The sequence below is a fragment of the Macaca nemestrina genome, unplaced genomic scaffold (assembly GCF_043159975.1).
Source record: "Macaca nemestrina isolate mMacNem1 unplaced genomic scaffold, mMacNem.hap1 Scaffold_66, whole genome shotgun sequence".
Taxonomy (NCBI): domain Eukaryota; kingdom Metazoa; phylum Chordata; class Mammalia; order Primates; family Cercopithecidae; genus Macaca; species Macaca nemestrina.
The window spans coordinates 69580-90429 of record NW_027257824.1 but is presented as its reverse complement, the minus strand read 5'-3'; the positions used below and the strand labels follow the sequence as shown (position 1 = coordinate 90429).

General features: G+C 48.5%; 1 long non-coding RNA gene across 2 annotated transcripts in view; it reads right to left on the bottom strand.

Annotated features, from left to right (window-relative positions):
* The window catches only part of LOC139361591 (uncharacterized), an 81787-nt gene that overhangs the window by 8542 nt on the left and 52395 nt on the right, over positions 1 to 20850 (bottom strand). Inside the window, exon 1 of one of the 2 annotated variants that reach the window (XR_011619140.1) lies at positions 18628 to 19579. The exons of the other annotated variant lie outside the window; for it this stretch is intronic. This is a non-coding gene — a long non-coding RNA (uncharacterized lncRNA). Of the gene's footprint in view, positions 1 to 18627; positions 19580 to 20850 lie in introns of those variants that run through there. 2 annotated transcript variants of the gene reach the window in all.

The following is a 20850-nucleotide window of genomic DNA, read 5'->3' as shown; positions in this document are numbered from 1 at the left end:
GCAATCATACACATTTCCTGTGGGAAAATCAGTCAGTCTCTGGGGCCTCGCGCCAGGGGTGGGGGAGCATCATGGGGAGACGCCCCAGCCCCAGCCTGGCTCCTCCCTCTATAGCTCCTTTTCCCTCCTCTTCCCCCAGCCCCTTCCCACCCCCCTCCTAGCCTCAGAGGCTCCTTCCTCAAATTCTTTCCCCTTGATGAAGTCATTCATGCCCAAAATACAAGGCAAAGTCATGGGGGCTCAAAAGAAAATCCATACCGTGGCTCGCGTTTTAGATTCTCATAAGTTTGAGAATAACCAAGCAAGAATCTTTGGCATCTGAATGGTCTGAAGGATTCTGAGCTCAATGTCCTGCACTGGCCCGGAGTGGATCATGGGTGTCTCGGACATCTTCACAACTCTACACCAGTTATTTTGAAACACACCAGCAGAATAGAACCATGTGAATAGCTGCTTCTCAGTTAAAAGTAGGAAAAGACTCCAAAAGCTGCCCTCAAGGAACATCCTTCCCATGAGGAGTTTTCTGCATCGGGCCCTTCAGGCACAGGCAAGGCCCCCGGGCCCAACTCCCTCATCCCTGCGTCATAAAGCAGCAAAGGCAGTGGGGAATAAAGCAAGTGAAGGAGTCAGTCCCGCACAAAACGGGCTCCAGAAGCCACAGCTACTCTCCCAGTGTGGGAGCCAAGTTCAGAGACCTGGAAACACCAGCATTCCCAGGGAGGAGGGCAGAACAATGCCATTTCCCCCTAGTTTAGGGAGACACCACCCCACGTCCTCTGGCCTTAAAAGAGGAGAGACTTCACATAAATGATTTCAATGACTCCACCACACACAGAAAGTGGGCTGAGGGCTAACACTATCATATAAATGCCTGGCAAAAACACACTAAATGAACACACAGATAAGCAAGGTTCTCCTGTTATCCACCAAATATTCAGAAACAAATCCAGTAAGCAATCTCTTTGCAATCAAAAGACCAATTCAGAGGTGCAGATTAAAAATAAACATACAACTGAACCCTTAATACACCAAGAACCAAATTCCACGGAAGTGTTATCACATCACCACCTCCCAGCTGAAGGAAGCAGCACTGGCCACTGACCAGCTGTTCACTCGTGGATCAGTGAACGAAAGGCAGTGCTGTCCAGGACAACGATGAGATGTTAACCTGAAAAGGGCAAAATTGCAGAGGCTGGAGGGACCTTCCATGTAACCCGTCCCCCTCAGTGAACAGAGGACCCCCGTGGGACCACAGAGCCCAGAGCTCCAGTGTGTTCGGGGCAAGGACTCAACTGCAACCCTGATGATGTCCGAACGCCTTCTGCCCTTCTGTGTCTCTGCCCCACTAACAGGGAATCCGTGAATGCTAAGGAAATGTAACGCATTTTACAATACATGTAGATTTTTAGCAAATTAAAGATAAACAGTGACAAACTTTGAGAATTAACTAAAATATAGTTCAGTGAATGCCCAAACTCAAAGCTAGTCTCCAAGAGGTGATAAGCTGTGTGTGGTGGTTAACGCCTGTAAATCCCAGCAGTTGGGGAGGCTGAGGCAGGAGAATCACTTGAGCCTAGAAAGTTGGGGTTGCAGTGAGCTGTCATTGCACTACTGCACCCAGCCTGAGAAACAGAGTGAGACTGTCAAAAACAAACAAACAAAAACAAATTAAAGGAGTTCAAATGAACTCGCTCATACCCTTTAAATTTTCATTTGGGTACATGGGGCGATTTAGTTCCTTTTTCCCTTGCAATACATGAATAATCTAATAATTAAATATAATCTAACAATTACATGGGAAAATTTAATTATTTTCCCATTTCATTATTCCCTATGTCAGGGAAAAAGTTAAAAGTATTCCCTATTTCAGGGAAAAAGCTAAAAATCATTTTAAACCTTCCTTCCACAAAACAGTATACTCAGTCATCTCTATCTGCTTGATCATGTGGAATTCAGCTTCACATGTCTACAATACGGTTTTTGTTAAACAGCGTTTATGTAGACAGGCGAGAGAAAGAAACACTTGGTCTATGTAGAAGCAGCAGAAGACACGTTTTAACAGAAAAGGGAGAAGATACCACCGTGTGAATCTGGAAATTCTGTCGTCATCTTGTCCACACACACAGAAAACACCCAAGCACGTGCCTAGTGTCCAACAGGAGCACAGAAAGGACAGGGTTCCTCCAGTTGTTTAATGACCAGCCCCACTTGTCACCGCCACATAACAAAATCCGCACGGCAACTTCAGCACGTTTCATTCACGATTCCACGGAAATCAGGCTGAAGAACATACAGATGTTTTGCCCACATTTAAAAATCCAAGTGTGGGACTCATAGAAATAAAACACATTATGGGTTCACTTAACTTTTCCAAATTTTTACTTGGAGAAACCTATAAAGTTCTTGTCAGTTACATCCTTAAGTTTTTCACTAATTTTTAAATGCGAAGGTCAGGCAAGACTTGTAAAGAAGTACACACATACGGCCCGGCGTGGTGGCTCACACCTATAATCCCAGCACTTTGGGAGGCCGAGGTGGGCAGATCACGAGGTCAGGAAACCGAGACCATCCTGGCTAACACGGTGAAACCCCCTTCTCTACTAAAAATACAAACAATTAGCCAGGCGTGGTGGCGGGTGCCTGTAGTTCCAGCTACTTGGGAGGCTGAGGCTGGAGAATTGCATTAACCCGGGAGGCAGAGCTTGCAGTGAGCTGAGATCTCACCACCGCACTCCAGCCTGGGTGACAGAGGGAAACTGTCTCAAAAAAAAAAAAAAAACAAAGGAGGTACACACATACATGCCATGTTCTTCTCTCAAAGAGACGGGCCCTTTTTTAAGATTCCAGAAGTAAATGTGGTTGTCATCCTGCTTTTGAGAGGATGGGCTGTGTTTTAAGCATGAACAGACTTTCCTGCATGCACCAAGGATGCACCATGGGGGCAGTGCTGCCGCCGCCTCCCCAGTCTCTGCTCAGGGTGGGGCAAGGGGAGCTCCGTTGTCTCCCGTATACACCGTCAACAGGCCAGGTGCTCAGGAGGCGGCTTCCAGGACTCGCTGTAGGCATTCGTCAGCAGGGCAGGCAGTGCCTCGTGCTGGTGGGCATCCAGCAGTAAGGGGGTCTTGCACTTCACTCCCTGGGCCCAGCCCCTGAAAGAGGGGAAAGAGACACCTGTATCGTAACTCATGTGTATTTATAGACATACAGAGACTCTGCAGTGCAAGGTGCAGAACTAGAAGGAATCATGGAAATAAGAGGGAAGACATTTGGTTACTACTGGCAGAGCCACCTCAAGCCTCAGCACTTCCTGCCGGAGCCCTCACTGACCAGACTCCTCCAGGGTCACTGCCACTGCCTTGCCCAGCTCATGACAGGGCAGACAGTGACAGAGCCTCAGAACAACCTCCCACTCCTTCCTCACCAGCCCAGGGGATGAGCTGTTCATGAGTGTCCCAAAGCCTGAATGCGGGAACACAGAGGTGACTGAGCAGAAAGGGGGACAGCCACAATGGCCGCCGGTGTGCAGATATTGCGGGGCACCCCAGCAGCCCTTTCCGTCTTAAAGAGGATGGCCACGGGTGTGCTGATGCTCCCGCGTGACCCAGCCGTCCTCTCCACCTTATAGGGGAATGGCCACGGGTGTGCGGATATTCCCGGGTGCCCCAGAGCCCTTTTCACCTTAAGGAGATTTTCATAGTCTCATATCAGTCTCCAAACTATTCAGTGAGGTTGGAGGAGTATCACTGTGGACCAACACTGATTGGCACCAAGTAAGGGCGATTTTATAACCATGTCTCAACCATGAAACAATCAGGTCTTTGGCCATCTGGTCTAAGCTTTTTCTGTAACAAAGTTGGATAATTTAGTTGAACTTTGATTTTCCAAAGCTTGTTACAGAAACCACATCTTCCTAGGTGTGGCTCTGTGGTGTCACGTGCACACTTCAGTAGCCAGGCTTGCCAAGACTCACGGCACGTTACACGTTCACCTGAGAAGGCTGCTGAATCATTGAGGGCTCTGGCGTGCTCTGAAATGAATTTGCCACTTCAGCCTACACTCTACTCCCTTGTTTGGTTAAAGAAACCCAAAAAGCAGAATTTGTTTTGGCCAATCGCCTGCTGACCCAACTGCAGAGGTTTTAATTAGAGTACTTTCATTGCATCATAGAAAGCAAAGTCATATAGATCAACTCATTATTACCACTCCAAAGGTTTAGTAAATCTCCAGATAATCAGGCAAACATTTTAAGAAGCTACATTAAGGTTTACAATACTCAAATTTTAAAACTACATCCATGCTTTAAAAAACCACCATTCCCATTTTAGATGGCCAAATGCATATGAGAAAGAAAGAAACGTGCTGAGCGCATTTTTTGGGTAATCTTATGGAGAAACTGCCACTTTAAAAATGGCTCTAGTTCCTGGCTCCAGATGGGTGTGGTGGGTTGCCTCACTCAATTTCAACTCCACCTGAAGCTGGGACACTAGAAATCCATTCCCACACTCCAGGGCACCAGAAATCCCACTTCTGGAAACAGCCAGGAATGCAGACCTGTAGCAGAGAATTCTTTCCTGCCCACCCTAACTGTCCTCTGTGGAAGGCGACAGTCAAAGACAAGTCCACCCCCCTAGGCGCAACTGCACCACGAAGAACCATTTCAAGGTGGGAAGTGATTGATCAGTGGGAACAGGCAGTTTAGCTAATCACTTATAAGGCTGAGAAGTGGGGTTTGAAGGCCTGTATCTGGTCTTGTCCTCGGTAAATGGTCATCCGCCAGTCAGCCTAAGCCACATGGGAAGGGGCTTCTTGCAGTAAAAGTGGGGTCGCAGTTGTGGGGAGGGGGAATGTCTTAACAATCACTGTTTTACAGGATCACAGGGCTCAGGCAATGTTCAGTATTGTCACACACCAAGGTTTTTACAGTCTGAAGAAAACTACAGTCCTAAGGTGTCAGTTCTCAAAGCCCTTAAGTTCCTCCTGCAAAGATTCCCAGAGGGTCTCCACTTCTTGCACCGAACCCCAACTTACACAGGCACCTGTGTCTTCCTCCTTCAGCAAATGCAGATAAGAAGCTGTGGCTCTGCTGCAGTAATGACGCCATGCAGCCCTAACATTACAGCAGAGCAATGGCTCTGGCCTGAATGTCCCCAAAACCTCATGCTGAAACCATCTCCGAAGGGATACATTAAGAGGTGGGGCCTTTGGGAAGTCCTGCTCTCAGGACTGGGGTTGGTGTCCTTGTTGGGAGGCCTAGAGGAGCCCTCCTGCTCCTCCACCACGTGAGTTCTGACGAGACGACCGCTGCCACGCAACACCTGTTGAGATGCTGCCGTCTGTGAACCACAGGCCCTGGGGCACCAGATGTGCAGGTGCCTTGACCTTGGACTGCCTTGACCTTGGACTTTCCAGCTTCCAGAGCTGTGAGCAATAAATGTCTCTTTACAAATCACCCAATCGACAGCAGCCGGACAGAGACAGTAATGTCACAACATGAGTCACTTTCTCAGTGGGCCAGAGGACTCCCCATGAGCCACCACTGTAAAGCAAGAACTCCCTGGAGGATGGAAAGGGGTTCACAAGGAATTCTACCCAGCACCAGGGTGTCTGTCCTTTCTTGCAGGAAGACAGCTGAGCCATGGCAGGAAACTACAGGGTGGGTGGGGCTGGACAGTAATGTGTCACCTGCTCATCTAAGCCTCAGTCTCCTGCCTCTCATCACGACAGTGGGGGTAACACCCCCCTCACCTGAGCTGTTGGGGGAGGTAAGAGTGCTGGGTGATTAACAATTGTTAGTTCCACAGAAATAAGGCAAAGAATCTGCCCCATGTCTTATAAAACCAAATCAGCCCAGGAATTCCACATCACTACTAATTTGCATGGGAAAATGCCAGATTCTCCTAAGTTCTGGCATGTCATTTGTATTAATAAAGTTTGCAGAGTTTTCACATACTAAGTATATAAAACAGGAAAATAAATCATGCAATTTGGAGGCTGAAGCAGGAGACTCACTTGAGCACAGGCGGCGGAGGTTGCAGTGAGCCGAGGCCTCGCCACTGTACTCCAGTCTGGGTGACAGAACGAGACTCCATCTCAAAAAATAAAAAAAAAAAGATTTTGCTGCTTCATACTAGTAAAGTGGGCAGACTCTACATGCCAACTCTTATTCAATGGTCGCCTAACACTGACTCAGGAACTCTGGCCCTGATGTGCTTGGAGTTTTAATCCTAACAGTGTTAAAGACCACTCCCCCAGGAGCTCTGAACAAGTACTCCAGGTATACGCTGAACAAGACCACACACTCTGACCGAAATCTAACTTCCCAGACCCAAACTACAGAACCACAGAAGACACTGCTTCTGTCCAACTTTGTGTTCTGCCATCGTTTGTGTCCATTATTTCCTACAAACCATCTCATTAGAATTTAGGGCACACAAAAGGCCAATACAACAGGGTTACTTTTCAAAGGTTTGGAGGTGAAGAACAGATACAATGCATTAGCTTCCTATTGCTGCTGCAACAAACTACCACAAATGCAAACCTCCTCTCAGCCCTGGAAGTCAGGAGTCCCAGGGCTGAAGTCAAGGGGTCAGTAGCTTGTATTCCTGCCTGGAGTCTCCCAATTCATAGAAGCCACCATGCAGCTTGGCTCACAGCCCCACACCCCTCCTACCACTGCCCCGGCCTCAGCCCTGCACCCCTCCGGACCCTGCCCCTGCCCCACACTTGCCCTCACCCCCACAGCCCTCTGGCCTCTATCTCGTCCTCAGGTCTCCTCCTCTGAGGCAGACCCTCGTACTGCCTTCTCAAAAGGCACATGTGAAGACACTGGACCCACCTGGACAACCCAGGGTCCTCCCCCATCTCAGTGTCCGTTACACTCACATCTGCAAAGCCTCTTTTGCCATGGAAACTTCATTATACTAACAATCATTTAACAAGTCCATTCTAATGATGTGAAAATTGGCATTGTTTTCCTCCTAATGAACAGATCAGTCACCCTTGTAACCTATAAATATTTGACTATTAAATATACAATACTGTAGGAGACAGAGATGAGGAAGACGGTTCCTCCCTGAAAGACGACTCGACCCTAGACAGAGGGATAAACATTCTGAACAGAATCAACATAACTCAACATTTGAGTCGGAGAGGTCAAGCAATAAGACGTTCAAAGAAGCAACCAGAAAGTATGTACTGTGCCTGTAGTTCACATCTGCGCCTGGCGTCATGAGCACGAGCATGCGGACACGCACAGAGGGCCCAAGTGTAAGATCAAATATAAGGAGCTTTCCACTGTAGTATTTAACTAGATCTTATTACAAAATAGCCTCCTGATTTTTATCCAAAAAGTTCTCTGTAATTAAGGAAATTAATTTTCCCCTAAAAGGCATTTCTCTAGCTATCATTCCATATAAACTAAATGGGCATATTAAAGAAAAAAGACAAGGCCGGGCGCAGTGGCTCAAGCCTGTAATCCCAGCACTTTGGGAGGCCGAGACGGGCGGATCACGAGGTCAGGAAATACAAAAAACTAGCCGGGCGAGGTGGCGGGCGCCTGTAGTCCCAGCTACTCGGGAGGCTGAGGCCGGAGCATGGCGTAAACCCGGGAGGCGGAGCTTGCAGTGAGCTGAGATCCGGCCACTGCACTCCAGCCTGGGTGACAGAGCGAGACTCCGTCTCAACAAAAAAAAAAATAAAAAAGAAAAAAGACAAATGTTTGACTTCGGGGGTTTGCCTACGACTTGAATAAGCATGATTTTCTTCTGGCCAAGCAGGGAGCAGCTGGACCAGACTGGAGGGAAGGAAGAACAAATTTCCACTCTGACCTCAGTTGGGCACCAGAGTCTTCCCTGTCAGAATGTGGGTGTGGTGCTTCCCACACACCAGCCTCTGACGAAACTCAGCCCAAGGGTGTGGGAAAAGGCTGTCTACTTCTGAAAAATCTACAAAGTGCAGACACATCAAAAGCTTCAGAAGACTGTAAGCGGCCAAGGAGACCACTACACCCTTGGAGTTTACAGAAAATGGTCAGCATCACACGTGCCTGAGGTCCAGGGTCAGCTCCCGGCTGCCGCGACGCCGTGAACGCAGCCCTGGCTTCCCCTCTGATGCAGAGAGCTGGTCACTCTGCCGGCAGCACTCAGAGCTCAGAACATTCTAGAGGAAAGCAACGTGTTCCTTTTAAAATGGGGAACCGGGGCAGCACAACTGAAGCTCTACGACTGTCTCAACTACTGGGTTTCGGGGTAGCATTAGGAAATCGTGAGAATCCAAATCTCAATTTCATACAGATTCCAGATTCACTGCAGGTTCCAGAATTTCCTGAGACATTCTTCCAGTTTATCACTCAGGATTCCCTTGCCAAAGCTAATAAAGTCTACATTCCTTACGGAAAACCCACCATAAGCACCACCACAAATAAGATCAACTGACTGACGCCCGCCCTTCGCACCAAACACAGAAACTGTTACTCACACAAGACTGTGCTGGAGGCAGCTCTCAGCTGAAGCCGAATCCGTGAGACTTCATTATCCCCCATTTTGGATCGAGTGTGAAGACTGTCAGCAAACCAGGGCCCCAGTGTAAAGCAGAGAACAGATCCTCTGATGCCTGCCTGAACATTTCCTTCCCACCTCTGTCTTGGATATTGAACACCCTCAGAGCTACTGAGTCACCCACATTTGCAGGTCATTTATCCAGCCACCAGGATAACACAATTATGCGATAAAAATGCCTTCTCAGGGCTTTGTCATACTCAACAGAGAAGCTCAGAAGGCTAGGTAAGCGCAAGAAAGGGGGAAGCGTCCTCCAAACAGACAAAAACCAAGGAAAACCGTGCAGAGACTCGAGAGAGAGAGCAGAAACACAGCCCGCTGTAGCCTTTCAGGTCCTGCTGGCCGCAGCCCTGCGTTAGGTGGCACGATTTCCACAGATGCATCCTGCTGGGCCCACTTGAAAGGTCCCGCTTGCGAGACACTCACCCCCACTTCCAGCTCCTGCAAGACCCGCTGCAGCCCCACTCCATCCTGGGGGCCGACTGTGCAAGTCTTCCCGGCGAGACCCCTCAGAGCCTACTCAGTGTCTGAGACTGGGAAGCACCAAGGATCCAGAAAGGCACAATCCCGTTCTCCTCGTGCTGCTTTCTGGGTTCCAAGTTGTCTAACGAGTCCTGCATAAACCACGGGCTGGGGAGCCAGCCAGGGCCCAGCAGCACCCAGCTCATGCGCTCCACTCACCCCACAGAGGCCCCAGCACGCTCTGTCCGCGGGGCAAGACACCAGAAACAGCCACAGTTCAGGGTTCTGCCACCCGCCCCGCTGCCGTCATTACCTCCTGGGATCTGAATTCTCATTGGTTGGAACGGTGATCCCACAGCTCCGCTGCCTAAATTACCTGCTGGGATCTGAAATTGTATTGGTTGGAAAGGGGATCTCATTGCTCAAGCACTCCCTGCTGCCTCCTTGCAAACAACATAAAAAATCCAAAACCCCTTGTAAAGAACGTTTACTATAACCTCAAAACAAGACACATCCCGAGACCAAGGAAGATACACACGCACATCTGACAGCTGGTGGACGTCAGTGACCGACGCCACGGCTTCCGTGTGGCGTGTGAAGCAGGAGGCCTGTCACGGTGACTCAGGCTGGGGTCTGAATGGGGGTCTTCCAAGCAACTAGGCAACCAGGACGCACACCCCAAAACCCAAGTCCCCGCACTCATGTACCTGGCAGAAATGCTGCGTGGCCATCGACACCAGTTGTGAACCAAGACCGATCTGTGTCCTGTGGCCCTCACAACGTCCGTACATGCCTGGGCCCAGCAGAGGCCCGCACGGCACCCTGCTCGCCTCCAGTGGGGCTCTCTCCTGCCAAAGGGGATGGCCCTGAAGTCCGTTGAGATTTCCAAAGCTCTACAAAGTCGTGCTTCCTCCTGCTTGTTCAGAAGGCCTAAAGCCCTGAAGACACCAGTGAGAATTGACCTAGCCTCTTAAGGCAGCTCAAATACCTAAACACAGGAACGCTGGACCTCTCTGCCCTCGAGAGCAGCCGATAACACTGGGCTAAGCAGAAGGTACAGATGTCACATCCAGAAGCCAGTGGCGCTCAAGATTGCATTCCAGGAGCCGCCCATGTGAGTCCCTCCAAGGCTTCCAAGTCCCACTTGATTGTTTTCATCGTATCTCTATAACATCAGAGACATTATATCTCACGGTATCTATGAGATTGTCTCCACTTTTATGAGCACATATGCTCCCTGACTTACCATGGGATGAAACTGTTCCAATAAACCCAGCGTAAGCTGAAAATATCCTAAATAGAAAGTGCATTTGACATCATAGTTTCAACTTACAACGGGTTCATCCAGAGGCAGCCCATCTTGGGCCAAACAATGCACTGAGTGTGACTAGTTCACACCATCACAAGGTTGAAAAAAAAAATCAGATATGTAACAATTGGGAGCCAGGGACCATCTGTATTGGGGCTCCTGTCTTCAGAGACAACAGAAACCTCTTCTTAGACAAGAATCACAATTTATAATCCTCAAAATGTTAAACTTAGTTTAACAATCTAGACGTTCAAACAAAGCCAAAGTAGGCCCACAAGGCCGTTTGTGCCCTTCACTAAGACGCACGACTCTGTAATAACCCTCACCACAGCCCCTCAGGGTGGGTCCCAGAGGCAGTTGAGGCTTGTGGCTACGGACACTAACGAAACCAAAATCAGAGTACGCAGGTGCAGTCAAGTCATATGACTTCTCTACTAGCATATGCACAAATGTTCATCAGCAAATCTCATCTTTGCTTTACCTCCCTCCCATGACCTAAAAAGGAGTCCACCACACACACACCTCACTTCAAAAACATAATTAGTACTTGCATTCAATTCTGAGCATTCGGAATAGACCTAATGGGTGATTAAATCTCTCCTCCAACCCATTGCTTAGTCTTCTTAGAGGATGAAGGATTTTGCATAACACAAGTCAACATATAAAACATCTGCTATAGAAACAGACTTTCAAGTGGTCCTCATTAGAGTGATTCAACTAATATACAAAGGACCCAACACACAGCAGTGTATATTAGAAGAATGATTAATTTGTTCCCCTAAAAATCCTAATATCTACACAGAAAAAATACCCAATACACATTTTATCATTCTTTACCAGTATAGTCATACAAAGGAGTATCACAAAAGCAAAAGAACACATTTGGTTTGACTCACAGTTCTAAGTTTAATATAAAATTGCTAAAACCACCAAGACAAACATGACTATGAAATATTTAACGATCTTCACCTAAATTCAAGTCACCATTCAACCACCAATACCTCTGCTCTCCTTACGGGAACTTTCCAAAAGTAAATTCTGGAATTAACAGGACAAAATTTTCTGGTGATAGAAATTAGGAAGAAATTGGTTGAAGGCCGTTCCTTGGCTGTCAAACTTTTTCTCAATAATATTTTGTAAAATAAAAGCGTCAAACAGATCTTTACATTAACTTACAATCTATCAAGCAATACTGGAGCAAGCTTTAAATATTAGCCACATTCTGTCAGGGCTGACTAACATTAAATCAGTATCAGTCTCATGTCTTGTAGGAGCCACAGCTCATCTTCTTAAAACCACTTAAGATTTCATAATTAACTCAATTAAACAATGTAAGTCATCTCCTTGATCTTTGACATGAAGGGGTCATTTTCCCCCAAAATAGTACCTCTTTCCTTGACATGATTTAATCTGTGGTTAGAGTATTTAAGAGGATTTCTTTCCTTCTTAGAAAATAAAATATACACCTTTCCAATATGAAAAAACTCTAACTGATAATGCCATAGCTTACCCAGGTCAAAAGCATTTTTTTTTTTTTTTTTTTTTTTTTTTTTTTTTTTTTTTTTTTTGAGACGGAGTCTCGCTCTGTCGCCCAGCTCAGGCTGGAGTGCAGTGGCGCGATCTCGGCTCACTGCAAGCTCCGCCTCCCGGGTTCACGCCATTCTCCTGCCTCAGCCTCCCGAGTAGCTGGGACTACAGGTGCCCACAAGCGCGCCCGGCTAATTTTTTGTATTTTTAGTAGAGACAGGGTTTCACCGTGGTCTCGATCTCCTGACCTTGTGATCCGCCCGCCTCGGCCTCCCAAAGTGCTGGGATTACAGGCGTGAGCCACCGCGTGTTAAAAAAAGAACCTAACTGCATCTTTGGACCTTATGTGAGGTAGTGTCCAGGGTCACTGGGACCCCTACTTGGCCAGTGTAGCTGGGTACCAATTAAAGACAGAAACCCAAGCATTCACTCAAAGCCCCTTCCCAGCTGTTCATCCTAGTGGAAGAAGCCATGAGTACAAACGAATGCGGCATTCTACGGAGGGCTTTGGGGATAGGCTGCTTGAGAACATCAAAGTGGCTCACGTCCCCCGAGTATAAAGCCAGTGACTGCTCTCAGCTTCCATCCACAGTAGCCAAAGTCTGGAATCACCTGAGTGCCCGTCAACAGGGGATGAAGGGAACGTGGCCCGAACACACACAGGAGCAATACTCCACCACACAGCGGAGAGCCCTGTCATCCGCGGCAGCATGGATGGAGTTGGAGGACATTACGTTAAGCAAACGAGTCAAGCAAGGAAACGGCGCATAAGCAGGAGCTGAGAGCAGATCTCATGGAGGCCAAAAGTAGGTGGTCAACAGGGCCCAGCAGAGCCCACTCATAAGCAGGATGGGCAGAGGCTGGTAATGTGCACAAACACACAGCCTAATGGGAACACGAGACCTACTATTGATAAATCAGCAGGGGGATGGCAGTGGGTCATCTACTGTGTATTTCAAAACAGCTAGGAGAGAATAACTTAACATAACCAGCACAAGGAAAAGAAACTATTTAAAGTGAAAGACATCCCAAGTACACAGATTTCATCAATATAGGGGTGAATCAAGGTATCACATGCACTCTGAAAATATGTACGTATATTATGTATCAACAGAAACAAAAACCAATGACAGAACCATTTGCGAAGCACGTGCAGGAGAAGAATGGGAAGCCTGACATTGTGTGGCTGTGTGTCCCCACCCAAATCTCATGCTGAACTCTAACCCTATGTTGGAGGTGAGCCCTGGTGGGAGGTGATTGACTCATGGGGGTGGTTTCTAATGGTTTAGCACAATCCCCCAAGCGCTGTCCTCATGATAGTTCTCCTGAGATCTGGTTGTTTGGAGGTGCATGGCACCTTCCCATTCACTCTCTCTCCCCTTCCAGCCATGTGAAGACATGCCGGCCTCCCCTTCACCTTCCACTCTGATTGTAAGTTTCCCCAGATGTAGAAGCCTGTACAACCCACAGAACTGTATGCCGATTAAACATTTTTTTTCCTTATTACCCAGCCTCAGATAGTTCTTTATAGCAGTGGAACAACAGTACAGTCCTCAGGACCAGCAATGTTTTCCTTCTACCCAGCGGCCAACAAGGTCCTACACCGTAGCTGGTTTTCCAAAGCTTTGCCAGAATGCTGAAGCTGTTTTGGGGATACTAACTTTCCCCATCTCTGGCAAACCAGATGGGGCATCCTATTGGCCTCTTACCACCTTTCTCAGAGAAACCCCACCTCTGAAACAGCCTCCACCAGGGGCCTCCTTCAGCAGCAACAAAGCTGAGTGTTCCTTGCACTTCCCTTCTTCTGAACAAGTAAACATCTTAAGCTTGTTTTTCCATCTTCCCAGCTCATTGAAAAAAATATCTTATGCTTTCTATTTTCCTAACACACACACATGGAAGAGAAGTGCCGTGAGGGCAGGGGCTCTTGTTTTCCCGGATCTGAGCCTGGCCCTCAAACACTAGCCGAATACTAACACGATATCCAGAGGCAGAAATGCAAATATCCATATGACTTCAAATACCCTAAGGACCTAACAGGCCGAGTGGCCCATGTAACTATGGTGTGCTGGGCCATTCAACTGGTGTCCAAATCCCTGTCCAAGTGAGCTCTTTAATTTCGAGACTTTTCAGACAGCTGTTTTGTTGTTGTTGTTGTTCTGTTTTGTTTTTATTAAAGGGATATGTTACAATTATAATCAAGAATATCCCAGGCCGAGTGTGGTGGCTCTTGCCTGTAATCCCAGCACTTTGGGAGGCCAAGGTGAGCGAATCACCTGAGGTCAGGAGTTCAAGACCAGCCTGGCCAACATGTTGAAACCCCGTCTCTACTAATACAAAAATGAACCAGCCATGGTGGCAGGCACTTATAATCCCAGCTACTCAGGAGGCTGAGGCAGGAGAATGGCGTGAACCAAGAGGTGAGGCTGCAGTGAGCCAAGATCGTGCCACTGCATTCCAGCCTGGGCAACACAGCAAGACTGTCTCAAAAAAATAAAAATAAACCAATACTCCCAGTTAGTTCTTCACCAATGTCAGATACATCAGTTTCAAGAAAAATATGAAAGCATGTTTTTATATTTCAGTGTTGAATTTAACCATATCTTTTAACCATACCTTTTAAGAAGATATGAAGATAGAACTTCCTCAAGGATTGGGGGAGAGAAAAGCAGTTAAGAAAATCTTAAAACCTCAGGAGAAAAACAAGTATGGGTTAAGACCTCAAGGCAAAACTTTTTCTTTGCACTTTGATTTCAAAAGAACAGAGATGCCCAAATTATGAACTCTCCCATCTGCATTTTATATTCGTCTGTGTCCTTTGAAAGGCTGGAGATGGGATCCCAGGTATTTACTTGGGATGCCAGAAGAGATGCAGCTTCACACCCCCGACCTCCATGGTTTGCTTAGCCCCTTCACCAGTGGATCTCACCAACAGATGACACATCCACGCCTCATCCATGGCAGCACAGAAAACCACTTGGAAGACAGCCACTCCCACCAAGCTTCCTGACTTTGGTGTTTAAAATCTGCATCATTTAAAATCTGCATCTCATACGTGAGATTACACTCCTCCGAACAACGACATTGCCACTGTCATTTCACCCAAAAGGGCTTTAGGAAGTGACACGCGGTCCAGACGCCAGAGGTCGCCGGCCGCCTTACTCTAGCCTAATTCCTTTGTGCCTGTATGGAGGCTTCACAGATACAGCCCATTAATGACTGTATGAGAAGCTCAGGGCATAGACGAACTCAGTGCTGAATTTTTTCCATTTATCACCCTTTGTTTTGTCCAGAAGACAGCTGAGAAAGGCGGGGGCAGATCATCTCCTCGAGTGTAATGACTCTAGCCACTTCTCTTCACCCCAGGTCACCACTCAGTCAACACCCTTTTGAGAAACCAAAGCAATTCTGTTCCCTTCACTCTGGGTTCCAAGCACTAAATTCCTCCGTTTTATAAATTAGATTATCAAGCAGCCGTTTGTAATCTGGACTGCAATCTGATATGAAATTTAAAGCTAATTTAAGTTGCGGTAATAGCTCCTATTCACATTATAGATAAGGCATGAATGAAAACTTTAATCTGTTCATAGGACCAACTTTGTAAACAAACCAATTATTCAAGCAATGATTGTCTTCAGTTAGATGCAAATTACTTTGCTCATAAAAGATTTTCCAGTAGGAATTTTTAAATCCATGGTCTGTCTTTTCTGAGCCTGTCTCTGCACCTTCCCCTGAGTGCACAGCAGGACTTCTCAGGGCATCCCATCAGCAGACCCACTGAAGAGAATAAGCTCGCAGCCCCCAGCCCAGGAATCAAGTCCGAGCCCCAGCAGCCCCTCGTCCAGCCGGGGCTTCCTCACCAGCACAGCACCCAGAGGTCTTCCAGGTTTAATGCCAGGTGTGCGTGGAAAGTAGAGTGCTGGAAGGAACACAATAGACATTCAACAATGCAAATTCCCCCCTGGAACAGCCCAGCAATCCTCTGTACCTTCCCCCAAAGTACCCATGCTAGGCAGGCGTAGAGTCCAAGGGGGGTGCCTAGGAATCGGCATTTAACACTATTCTGATGAATAAAAGTTTGAGAGGTCGGTCAGCGAGAGGCTGTCGTGGCCTCCACTCATTTGCAGGCTCTGAAGAGACAGATTCAGGTAACAGGCCAGACAGGACAGGACAAGGATGGGGAGGTGGAGGGCAAATTCCACGGACAACCATCCGCCCCGTCATCCCCACTGAGACTCCGTGATCTAAAGAGAGGCAAAGCCAGGGAGAAAAGATGCCCGCACCACACGAGCGACTGAGATTTCACCTAAAGCATGCAGCATGTGGCTGAGGGCCAAGGTTGGGCAAGCCAGGAGCACAGAACGGGGTTCACTGGCCCAGAGGTGTCTCCCACACCCACACCCCGTGCAGACCTCCCAAGCACTGCCTGTGTCTCCTGCCTGGTTTAGTTCCTCCCCGCCTTCTACTGTGTTGGTTTCTCAGCCGCCACCCACCACCACACAACCCTCTCTACAAGCTTGGTGGACTGAAAAGAGCGGGGGCGGGTAAGATCTGGGCTCTGGGGCCAACGTCCTGCCTGAGACATTAGTTCCAACCCACCTAGCTGTGATGTGAGCCCCCGAGATTTCTCAAATGTGAGATGGGAAGGTAACTGAACCCACTCACCAGGACGGCTGTGCAGACTGAGATTACATATAGCCACACCTCGGCATCCACCACACGTGGGACCCCAGTCGTGTTGCCCCTGATGGGAATCCCTCTATGCCCCTTCTGCTACCACAGCCAACTCCCAGCAGTAGCTGTGGAGGGTGCATCCTCTATTCCCACTCCACTCCCCTCCCATCGCTCCACGCAGTGACCTGCCACGCAGCGGCCACCAGCAAATCCGGCCCCACTAGATAACCGACCACCAGCCCCCCCTCACTTTGGGGCGTCTTCCACTTGCAGTTCCGAAGCAGGCCGAGAAACCGCCCTCAAGGGCAGTCACCTGTTCCTTAGTGCATGTAATGACATGCCACACAGGACCACCAGCAAACCCAGCTCCACCATCCAGGCTCCTGTGGATTAACCGAACCCCCACCCCCCACCCCCCACCTTGGAGCGTCTTCCACTTGCGGTTCTGAAGGGGGCCGAGAAACCGCTCTCAAGGGCACTCACCTGTTTCTTATTGCACGTAATGACCTGCCAAGCAGGGCCACCAGCAAACCCAGCTTCACCGTCCAGGTTCTGGTGGGTAACTGCCCCCGTCCCCCGCTTCCTCCTGGGGTGTCTGGGAGGCTCAGAAACCGCCCTCCACGGGCACTCATCTGTTCCTTATTGCACTAATACCTCATTTACAGAAATCCACTTTGACTTTCCAGCACTGCACTTGTGACAATTTAGCAATCCTGCTTGCAAGCTACAAGAGCTTGAGGTCACGTCCACCTCACCAGTATCCCAGAGACCCAGCACTATCCCACTGTGTTTAAAATTCCAAAATACTCCTGCAAAATGCTACTGGCATTTGCTTTGCACATAAAATGTTAAAAACCTTCAAGTGAAACAAATATCTTCAACAGTTTGATACAACGACATGTGAGTTACACATCTGCCAAGTTGTAAAGCCTCATGCATTTATAACATTTTATGTACGGTGAAATGGTTCATTAATATAAATTATGAGAATCTCTAAGAAACAGGTTTTTTCTGGCATTAGATGACCAAAGGAAAACTGGGTTCTGGCTGGCTTGCGGGCCTGTAGAGACAGACAGATCTGCTGACACAACCAAGCTCCTTCCCACTGATGTGGCCTCATCCCAGGCCCCTCACCCGGATGCCTGCAGGCCCCTGGAGGAGCAAGCTGACCTGTCCACATTTCTCAAATGCACAGCTGTTGCTCACACTGCAGATAGAGTTCAAGGCACGAGCAGGCCGCCACGCTAAAAATACCACGCAGCGTCCACGCCAGGTGACGGTGGTTTTCACTCCATCCCAAAGCCCCAGGTATGAGTTTACAGCCATGATTACCACATGGATTTTTGGACCCTCAAGACATACTTTGTTTCCTTTTATGCAACAAAGTTAAAAGACTATCACTCAGATATAGGCTCTGAAACTGTGGAATAATTGTTTGGGAACAGAGCCTCTGCCAGATCAGGATTAGCACTTGGGACAACACCCCGTGACCTCGGTCCAAACCCATCCAGACCAGAAGCCTCCCACACTGTAATTTCTGTGGATTTCTGTAAACAAGGTATTACTGCAATAAGGAATAGATGAGAGCCCTTGGAGGGCAGTTTCTGAGCCTCCCAACCACACGGCCACGTTCAGGCTGAAGCCGCACCACCTCCAGAAACACTGTCCCTCGCCGAGGTGTGCCTGGCTTCTCCCTTTTTCCAAAACTTAACAAAACCTGAAAAGGACAGGTCTGTGTAGAAAAACACAAACTACTTGCGATTCCTCTTCCCAGTTCAGGCTGTAGGAAGCTCGTCTCGGCCCTCACCGTGTTCTGACTGTGGCTTGGTTCCCATAAGAAATAAAGTCAGAATTCTAGTCCCTGTCTCCTGGGCAGTGTGGCAGGCATACATACCTTCAGTTATATGAGGAAAGGCGTGGCGAGCCCCCTTCCTTCAGTAAAACTGCAGAGTTCCCAGAACCCCGATGCCATCCCCCTCACACCACTGTGAACACCTGGACAGAGCACATTTCAATGCGTGCACCTTTGTGGGCTAGTTTTCTATTTCTCCACTAAATCACCCCAAATTTAGCGCCCTAAACACTGACTTATTTTCTCACATTTCTGGAAGCTGGAGTCCAAAACAGGTCCCACCATCTAACGTCGAAGTGGCGGCAGGGCTGGCTCTGGGGAAGCGACCGTCTCCTTGCCTCCCGCAGCCTCTAGAGGCTTCTGCATCCCCTGGTCCATATGGCACCCCCTGTCTTCAGGACCCACAGCGGCTCTGACGGCCCCTCAACTGGAAGACGCAGAAACGTCAGGAGACCGGGATCTAGTGCTAGGGCCAAGCCTCCCCACCCTCCCAGCTCCTCACACACTCCCGTGTGAGCTAATATAGATTCCACTTTAACTAGTGTCACCTGTGTAAGGGGTAAGTGCCCAGCTGTGAACTGGTTAACCTCGCCCACACAAACCCCGAGAATAAACTCACAGGCCATGGACCACTCCACAAGCAATAAGTGACCACCTGCTCAGGGACCTCCATGCCCCAGCAGAGCCCTCCGGTACCTCCTTGTGAGCTCAGACTGGCGGCAGGGGTCTGCAGCGCCACAGGGCCCTGGATAAAAAAGACAGCTCCCATGTCGGGAGGCACCCGCCCGCGGTTGGGTTCCCAGTACTTTAATTGCCCAGGTGGACAAGCCGCGCCGCATGCAACCCCATCACCAGAATAACGGCTGCACGTGGCGAGTGCACGGGTGGCCACCACTCAGCCCAGCTGGCCGCGCTAAGCACATCACCACCGTGACGCCCAATCAGACTCAACTGCTGGAACACTCCCGGCATCGGCCCCCAACAACATTCTGGATCACAATTCAGAGTAGTGATTGCGATCAGGGCCACACGTGGCTGAATGTTTTTACAGGAGGACGCCACAGCTGGACTGACGCCACAGCTGGATCTGGCTGGACTGAGAGCATTTCCCACTGGACATTCTTACAACACCATTTTATTTGCGCTTTATTAAACTTCTATGGCTTTTTTCTGCTTATCTACTTTATGGGAGTGTTTCTTGTTCTTATGACTGCGGTGATACTTCAAGCAACAACTATCAATGTGTAAATTAGTTTGGAAGTCGCCTTATCATTAAACATTTCACAAGCAAGCAGTCAGAGGCACCTAACCCGGAGGCCTCTTTTCTTCTCTGAGCCAAAGGTACCTTGGACTCAAAGAAAACGGCACATGGAGAGGGGCTGGATCTCCAGCACCCATTCCTAGGGAGCCTCCTGGGGAGAAGATATGGAGGGAGAAGCCCTGGGTTATGGCACTGTCGTACTAAAGAAAAGTCTATTTGGGTAATGTAAGCACCAGACTTAAGAGATTAAGCAAACCATGAAAAGAAACCACTAACCACAGCTTCTCCAAAACAGAACTAAACTCCCTTTAGTTTGAATTGGAAAAGCAGAAGTGATGATCAGGATACAAAAAAAAAAAAAAAAAAAAAAAAAAAAAGAAAAAAAGAAATGACACAGTATCTGAACACAGGAGAATAATCAAGGGCCACTGTCCCTTCCTGTGTCAGTGGGAGCCTCGCATCTAAGCTGGATTTAGAAGGTTGCTACTTTGGACTGAAAGGTATCCCCAACTCTAGTTTGTAAGCAAGTGGAGCAGAATGCTTCAATTATTTCAAGGTTTAGCGGTAAAGCTCTGCAACTCTCACAACCATTTTAATTGGTGTGAATTTTAAAGTGACTCAATCTGTTGGCTGGAGTATCTAACGGCTTAACCACGGGGTCACGTTGGAAAATTTTTCCAATTGCTTTTGTTTTTCCTACTGAAGATGCATTTGAACGTTCTTGTAGTTTGCAGTTGGCTGGTTCTGATGTTTGGTCCTGAGGAGGCCCAAGTATCCGTAGAGGAAGAATCTGAAACCTCAAGCCACTCGAGTGCTGTCTGGGCAGATGGAGACCCCAACCCGAGGGCCACTGACGGGCTCAGCATGGGCGCAGGGCCGCCCGCTGCAACAGGCCACGTATTTGCCGGTTACAAAACATCATAAGCACACACCCCCAGGTGTGCACACACGCTCTGTACACATCTGTCCCTATCAACACCAGCACACACCCCCAGGTGTGCACACACGGTCTGTACACGCTCACGTCTGTCCATGCCAACAACAGCATACACCCCGAGGTGTGCACACACGCTCTGTACACATCTGTCCCTGCCAATGCCAGTACACATCCCCAAGGTGTGCACACACATTCCATACGCGCTCACATCTGTCCCTGCCAACGCCGGCATACACCGCCAAGGTGTGCACACACGCTCTGTACACACTCACA